The sequence below is a fragment of the Symphalangus syndactylus genome, chromosome 10 (assembly GCF_028878055.3).
Source record: "Symphalangus syndactylus isolate Jambi chromosome 10, NHGRI_mSymSyn1-v2.1_pri, whole genome shotgun sequence".
Taxonomy (NCBI): domain Eukaryota; kingdom Metazoa; phylum Chordata; class Mammalia; order Primates; family Hylobatidae; genus Symphalangus; species Symphalangus syndactylus.
In genome coordinates, this window is record NC_072432.2 from 36,521,198 (window position 1) to 36,530,304 (window position 9,107).

A 9,107-nucleotide genomic window follows, 5' to 3' on the forward strand; every position below is an offset into this window, starting at 1 on the left:
CAGTGGAATAGAATAGAGAACCCAAAAACAAATCCACACACCTGCAGTGAACTCATTTTTGACAAAGGTGCCAAGAATATACACTGGGAAAAAGACAGCCTCTTCAAAATGGTGCTGGAAAAACAAGATATTCATATGCAGAAGATTGAAATGGAACTCCTGTCTCTCACCATGTTAAAAAATAAAATGAAAGTGGACTAAAAAATTAAATCTAAGACCCGAAACTTTGGAAACACTAGAAGAAAACATCCAGGAAACTCCCTAGAACATTGGTCTGGACAATAATTTATTGAGTAATACACCACAAGCACAGACAACCAAGGCAAAATGAACAGATGGGATCACATCAAGTTAAAAAGCTGCTGCACAGCAAAGGAAAAAACAATGTGAAGAGACAGCCCACAGGATGAAAGAAAATATTTGCAAACTACCTATCTGACAAGGGATTAATAACCAGAATATATAAGGAGCTCAAACAACACTATGGGAATAAGTCTAATAATCCAATAAGAAAATGGGCAAAAGATTTGAATAGACATTTCTCATAAGAAGACATACAAATGGAAAACAGGCATATGAAATGTGCTCAACATTGTTGATCATCAGAGAAATGCAAATCAAAACTACAATGAGGTATCATCTTACTCCAGTTAAAATGGCTTATATCGAAAAGACAGGCAATAACAAATGCTGGTGAGGATGTGGAGAAAAAGGAACCCTTGCTCACTGTTGGTGGGAATGTAAATTAGTACAATTACCTTGGGTAACAGGTTGGACGTTCCTCAGAAACTACAGATAGAGCTACCATATGATCTAGCAATCCTATTTCTCTGTATATATCCAAAATAAAGGAAATCAGTATATCAAAGAGATATCTGCCCTCCCATGTTTGTTGCAGCACTGATCACAATAGCCAAGATTCGGAAATAATCTAAGCGTCCATCAACAGATGAATAGATAAAGAAAGTGTAGTGTGCTTATACATAGTGGAGTACTATTCAGCCATAAAAAAGAATGAGATCCTGTCATCTTCAACAACATAAGTGGAACTAGAGGGCATTATGTTAAGTAAAATAAGTCAGGCACAGAAAGGCAAAGGCACAGAAATTGTATGTTCTCACTTATTTGTGGGAGCTAAAAATCAAAACAATTGAACTCATGGAGACAGAAAGTAAAAGGATGGTTACCAGAGGCTGAGAAGGGTAGCAGAGAGGATTGGGGGGAGATGGGGATAGTTAATGGGTACAAATACATAGAATGAATGAATAAGACTTAGTATTTGATAGCCCAATAGCATGGCTATAGTCAATAATAATCTAATTGTACATATTAAAATAACTAAAGAGTATAATTGGATTGTTTGTAATACAAAGGATAAATACTTGAGGGAATGGATACCCCACTTTACATGATGTGAATATTACACATTGCATTCCTGTATCAAAATACCTCATGAATCCCATAAATATATACACCTATTATGTACCCCTCAAAATTAAAAAAATTAAAAAGTTGAAAGCTAACATAGAAAAAAATGGCCATATTGCCCAAAGAAATTTACAGATGCAACACTATTTCTACCAAACTACCAACACTGTTCCTCACAGAATTAGGAAAAACTATTCTAAAATTTATATGGTACCAACAAAGAGCCCAAACAAGCAAAGCAATCCTGAGAAAAAAAGACCAAAGCTGGAGGCATCACATTATCTGACTTCAAACTACGCTATAAAGCTATACCAACCAAAACAGCATGGTATTGGTACAAAAATAGACACATATACCAAAGGAACAGAATAAAAACTCAGAAATAAAGCATCACATTTATAACACACTTATCTGATCTTTGACACAGTTGACAATAAGAAGCAATGGGAAAAGGACTTTATTCAATAAATGGTGCTAGGATAAATGGATAGGTAAGCACAGAAGGTTGAAACTGTGCCTTTATCTTTCACCATACAAAAGTTAACTTAAGATGGATTAGAGATTTAAATGTAAGTAAACCTAGGAAATACTCTTCTTGACATCATCCTTGGCAAATAATTTTTGGTGGAGTTCCCAAAAGCAATTGGAACAAAAACAAAAATTGACAAGTGGTACTAATTAAACTAAAGAGCTTCTGCACAGCAAGAAAGAATATCAATAAACAGACAATCTATTTACAGAACAGAATAAAATATATGCATCTGGAAAACATCTACTATCCAGAATCTATAAGGAGCTTAAACTAGTCAACAAGCAAAAAACAACCCCATAAAAATGGGCAAAGGACTTGAACAGACACTTCTCAAAAGAAGACATACAATTGGCCAAAAAAATATGAAAAAATGCTCATCACCACTAATCATTAGAGAAGAGCAAATCAAAATCATAATGAGGTACCATCTCACACCAGTCAGAATGCTTATTATTGAAAAGTCAAAAATCAACAGATGCCAGTGAGGTTGCAGAGAAAAGGGAATGTTTATACACTGTTATTAGGAATGAAATTAGCTCAGCCACTGTGGAAAGCAGTTTGGAAATTTCTCAAAGAACTTAGACCAGAGCTATCGTTCAATTCAGCAATCCCATTACTGAGTATGTATCAAAAGGAAAATAGATTATGATGCCAAAAAGACACATGCACTTGTATGTTCATTGCCATGCTATTCACAGTAGCAAAGACATAGAGTCAAGAGCCCATGACTGGTGGATTGGATAAAGAAACTGTGATACATATACAACATGGAATACTACCCAGCCATAAAAAAAGAATGTAATCTTGTCCTTTGCAGCAACATAGATAGATCTGGAGGCCATAATCCCAAGTGAATTAATACAGGAACAGAAAACCAAATACTGGATGTTATCTCTTACAAATGGGAGCTAAACAGTGAGAACCCATGGGCATAAACATGAGAACAATAGACACTGTGGACTACTATAGAGGGAGAGAGGGAAGGGGAAATGGGTTGAAATAGTACCTATTAGGTACTGTGCTCACTGCCTGAGTGCAATATACCTGTGTAACAAACCTGCACATGTACCCTTTGAATCTAAAATGAAAGTTGAAAAAAAATTCATGAGGAAAGGCTTTAATTGATATAGATGGATTCAAAAACCAATCTTTTCAGTTGGAAGAGGAGATGTGAGGCATGCTGATTTATCTTGCTGGGTCGAAATGTTCATCTTTGGGTCCATAAACAATGATTGTGTTGGAGGGATAAGATATATAGGAACATGGCCTCACAAACCCAGAGCACATAGTTAAATTAGGAGAAAAACATTTTTCCAGGAAAATAACATGGTGGTTATAAACAGAAAAAAGAGAGAAGTGTGGGTAGATTGAAAAATACATGTGCACTATAAGAGATCAACTAGAAAAGCCCATATATGACTCCGGCAGTGGGTTCAAGGAATTCATACTGTGGTATACTGCATAGACACCTCTTCAGTTCTATTATTCAACTCTAGCCAAGCTCCTGGGAATCTTGGCTAGTGACATCTCACAAATGAATTCTCTTCAGGAATTGCCCTTGATCAAAAGAAACTGCCTTGCTCAGGGTTACTTACTTTCCAATGAGGCAATCTGCATCCAATAAGTTGTTAATATGGGAGGACAACTGCTAGGTCCCTTACCCAATTGAGACAATTCTGAAAGGTCATCTATCTCAAGGACCCTCCAAATTATGGCCTGTGGTCTCTACTGCAACTGCTTCTTTGTCTGACTTTTCCCTTTGCCCAGTATTATTTCCTTTACCCTTTACATGTTTTGTTCCTGAGAATATTTCTCAAAAGATTTACTGCATGTAAATATCAGAATTTGTTTCACAGGGAACTTGCAACAGTTGGTAGCAGGTGTAGTATTAGGAAGCAGACTCTATAATAAGATTTGGAGCTGCATCCCACTCCAGTCAGTTGGCCTTCAGGACATCATTGCTGGCACTGATAGTTCCTGGCATATGGTTTCAGTGTCATTGATATAACTTTTTACAGTGACAAACTAGGATGGGATGCCAAATAGAAAGAAATGAATTGACCAATCCAGTAACTCAGGCATATGAGAGGCTTGGGAAAAATAGTAATTATAAGGAGTATGGGACTGAATGGCAATGGCAATGGCAAGGGCCATTGCTTCATGGAGGAATACAACAAATGGCTAAGGGTGAGTAATCACCAATGTAAAACAAATGTGAAAGAGAGCCTCCTGGCAGCATATAAAAAATAAAGAGATTCTCTCTTCCTGTAGCTGGAGTTCAGAAAAGGCTAAAGATCAGCGTCAAGACTTAATGTTATGGGTATCAGAGCTCTAGAGAAGTTCAAATTCTCAACCCCAATGAGCCTGCTATGCCAAGATCAGGGCCCTGGTTGGAAGAGAACAGATCCTGAAACGTGGGGTGGTGATGATATCTGGGTCTCTGGGTCTATGCACCTGAAAATTTTTTGTGCCCAGATTTCTCCAAATTCTGTGCCTGGAGAAGGACACCTCTTCTCAATGTGAAATGCCAGCACTTGCTCCTTGCTTAACACCAATGCACAAGCTTATGCCTTACAAGACTAAATACACCTTCCCCCTCAGTTCTTTTCCTCTCTCCCCTCTTGGGCATCAGATTAATAATTAACTACCAACTACAATATGACCAGGTAAAGAAACAGTTGGATCTCCTAAAGGAAGAAAGATTCTATAAATCATAAAAGTAGAAATATCTAGTCAACATGTCCTACAAGATTTGGAAAAGTATAAATAGGACTGGATCATGAAGGAGATCAATTGAGTCAAGTAAAACATAAAGTTGGATAACATAGGGTTTATCAAATGGGATCACTTTCCTGTGATATATGTAGGATTTAACATTCTGGCAATGTCTCAGGAGAGAGACATAGTGCTAATACACTGCTTAGTTGGCACTTAGAAGCTTGGAAAAATTTATGACCTCTACTCCATAAAGTAGAACTGCTAAGGCAAATGGCAGAGTAAGGAGATTAAAATTTCAGATAGGATTGCTAGAGAAGAGCTATCACAGAAAACAGAAAACTCAGGAGATGACTACATTTTGTGAGAATACCCAGAGTATGCTCTGCTTATCAAAGTGATAAAAAATGCCCTACTGAGAAGGAAACCAGAATTCTTAAGCAGCTTCGTAGCTACAGTTAACTGTATACCAGGGCTTTTGCATAACAAGAATCCCGGACATCAAAGGGGATTATACAATCCCCAAATAATCAATCCAGCACCTTAGCCATCAGAAACTAAATGGACACAATAATTATAATTAGCAGAAAGGTTAGAGCTTAATCTGCAGATAATCATGGAGATTATTAAAAGAACACAGAGTTTTTGAAACAAGATAGCCATGTAGCTGACAAAGGTATTGCTCGATCTATTGATTGCTCCAACTATATTAAAGAAAAAATAATATTTAGAACTGAGCCATTTAACAACTTTGGAACCATCTAGCTGAAAGAGATCCCCAAGAGAGCAGTGTGTGGAGACTCACAACATGAAATTTTGCTCCAAGAACTACCACAGCAACATACCAGGAAAGCCAAGAGAAACCACAGACTTTTTGAAGGAAGCAACTTGCCACTGCAGGCTCCAGGAAATGGCTGAAAAACTGTGAGTGCCCAAAGCATGAAAGGGGGAACGTCCACTCCTGAACACACATCCTCACTGGGGAACCTGAAGGTCCAGATCACGAAAGAAGGAATTGATTTTTCTTGAAGCTGAGATGAATTTGGGGTGCCGAGTGAAGTACAGGAGTAGAGGAAGCACCAGGAGGAGCTCTGTCGGCACTCTCCGTCCCCAGGGAAGCCATTTCTGACTTCATCTCACAGGGGTCCTTGGGGAGGGCTGACAGTGGAATTGGGAAAGATCACAGGAAGAAGGAAACTTCCAGCTGAACCTTGTAACAATTTCAACCAAATGTAAAGTTTCCTGGGCAGAATCTGGGGAAGGGGTGAACAGGGAGTGCAGATACAAACACAGAAGCCACAGCAGGCAGGAAGGCACAAAACCTGAAAGCCCTGCTTGCTTTCTCCCCAGGGAGGCTTGTAGCCTGGAGAAAATTCTCAGCCTGCTCACCGGCTGCCTGGAAAGGAAGTTGGTGCTGTTGCAGGAGGCATGGTCCAAGCGAGACCAGCCTTTCAGGCTGGGTAGGAACTGGGTGAGGTCTGAAGCAAAATAACTTTGTGTGAGCATTCTGAGAGCAGGTTAGTTGTGTGAGAATTAAAACTCCATTAACAAGATGATAAGATTTTATTAGCCAAAGAAGTAGGATAAGGAGGAGAAATGACTCTGAATCTATTATAAATAGGGTATAGTTACAGATAAAAATAAAATGGAACACAGAGAAAGAAATTATTCAGCTGGGCGCGGTGGCTCACGCCTGTAATCCCAGCACTTTGGGAGGCTGAGGCGGGCAGATCATGAGGTCAGGAGATCAAGACCATCCTGGCTAACACGGTGAAATCCCATCTCTACTAAAAATACAAAAAAAAATTAGCTGGGCATAGTGGTGGGCACCTGTAGTCTCAGCTACTCGGGAGGCTGAGGCAGGAGAATGGTGTGAACCCGGGAGGTGGAGCCTGCAGTGAGCAGAGATCACGCCACTGCACTCCAGCCTGGGTGACAGAGTGAGACTCTGTCTCAAAAAAAAAAAAAAAGAAAAAGAAATAATTCATTTTTATATTCCAATAATTTAACACACATAAGCATATGCAGTCACTAAAAAAGAGTAAAAATTTTATTTGGGGGTAGAAACAAAAAGAAAGTTACCTATGTAGTTTTTACTATAAAATAAAGTTACTGATGTTTATGTCCTTGAGTGGAGGGACTCAAGGACATAAACTGTGGCTGTTTTGCTTTTCTTTTTTTTAATTCTTGTGGCCTTAGTACCTTAGTGTTATGTATTAATGTTAATTACCTTAGTGTTATTGAAGTACACACAGCAGGATGTGTTGGCTCTGACATATACCTCTTCTTGTTCAACTAGAAACTAGTCTAGGGCGATGTGGTTGTCCAAGATTACTTTTACTAGGAATTTCAATGAGTCCTGTTGTTTTTGCATTGCATCAGCTGTAGTGTTAGCCACAGCTGTCATACTTAGAGATAGACACTGCACCACAGTCTCCAAGGTATAGGCACCTATCCTGGGTATGAAAATGCAGTGGAATGTAAAAAGCTATTTGTTTGGCCCTGAGGGAGGTGGAACCTGCAGGATACCCAGTGGGTAAGTAGGGTGGGCCTTGTTCACCAATAGATGTTATTGTGTAGAACACCTTGGGTACCCAAACCTCTACAAAACAGGCTTCCTCCTCTGGGGGCAAGCACTCTGTGGCCAACATATCCTGCAAAGAAACACATAGCAAAAGGAGCTCACATTACCCTGATAAAAGAGCAGTTGTTATAAATAATACTAATCCAGTTGTAGAGGCACTCATGTATACATAGGTGGGCATTAAAAAGTTCTGAAGAGTGTTGGTCTTCCCAAAGTGTCAACAATGTTTAAAGTCTTCTTTAGCATTATGTCCTACCTCAAAAAGGTATTAATGCATAGGATACCGGGTGGTCATTAAATGTGGATGCAAAGCAGGAGCATCACACATCGCTCAAAGCCGTGGACGGCAGGGGGACACCAATGATGTTGATGATTGGCTATTCCAGCACAGTGGGAAGTTTGGCAGCACCCACTGGATCCACAGGCGACAAACCCAATACCTCATCAGAATGCCTCCTGGGCTACTGCCTGGCTAATGTTAACCATTGCTTTGTCCCACCATGACTAATCCAAGGGAACCTGGAGGAAAAAGGATGTGGAAGGTTAGTTATTCCCCCTGCATGCACGCACGCGTGCACACACACACACACACACACACACACGCTTCTCGAGGTTTCAGGTGTCTCAGTCCAACAATATGGAGATTTCCCAGCTGTTCTGCACAATCTAGTTTATTTGGCTCTATCTGGGAGTGACGATTTCACTGGGTTCCCAGCATTTGACCATGAATACCCATACCTTACATCCATGATCCTGGAGGACCACCAGGTGGTTAACATTGCTTGTCACCTCAATGTAACTCATAACTGCACCTATAGTGTCATTCCCTTCAGTGGGCCTGGTGAGGAATGCCTTCCTCCCTGTGACATTTCATAGATCCCTCCTTGGGGTGTGGAGGGTACAGAGCAAAGAAGTGCCCTCAGGTAGCATGAGTTCTAGGTTGGCTGTGACTTGGCTATCTTGCAGGGTTGCCACTAGGACCACCTATTACCATCTGTTTCTATTCAATTTCAAAGGGTAAAAGGAAAAAGTAGGGACACTGAGTGTAGGTGACAGGACTCACATACAGACAGGACCTGGCCTCTCCTGCCTACTCCTACTCTCATTACCAAGCAAGTCATTTATTGCTGTGGTTCCCTTCTGCTGTATGGTTGTATTTAGAGAGTGCACTCTGGTGTTTTCCATCGCAGCTGCTGTTCTATCAGGCAGGTGGCTTGAGGGTGTTGTGGGGTGTGCAGGATTCACCTAGTGATGTGGGATGCTGTCCACTGTTGCATGGCCTTCACTGTGAAGGCTGTTTCTTGGTCTGTTTACATAATGTCAAGATAGCTTACATAGCAAAAAGTTTCTTGATGGCCAAGATCGTGGTTCCTGAGTCTACAAAGCACACCAAGACTGCAGCACAAAGCTTGAAATAGATACTTACAATTATGAGGCCATTTAAAGCCCCAATTAAAGGGCATAAGTTGGGCATGGTCCATTTGCTAGACTTGTATTGGGGCTAGTCTACAACAAATGTGACCCAGTTCACTTTCTTTCCTTTATTGAACTTTCTTGCATGAATACCATGTGACTATAGAATCTTCAGCTTCCTCTAGGGGAAGGAAATGGGTATGTGCCTAGTTCACTGGTAAATCCAGTGGGTTATTGTGGCTATTGTTCTGGTGCAGGCTGTGTCTACTTGCTCATCCAAGTCATTCCCTGTTTGCTAAAAGCCTTTCTTATGCCTATCCACATATGTGATGAATATTGTAACTTCCCATTAAGCTAATATCTCATTGCTCTTGTACCCACACTGGGGTGCTTTAATGTCTGGTTTGTTGCCTGCCCTTGCCCTCACCAGTGGAC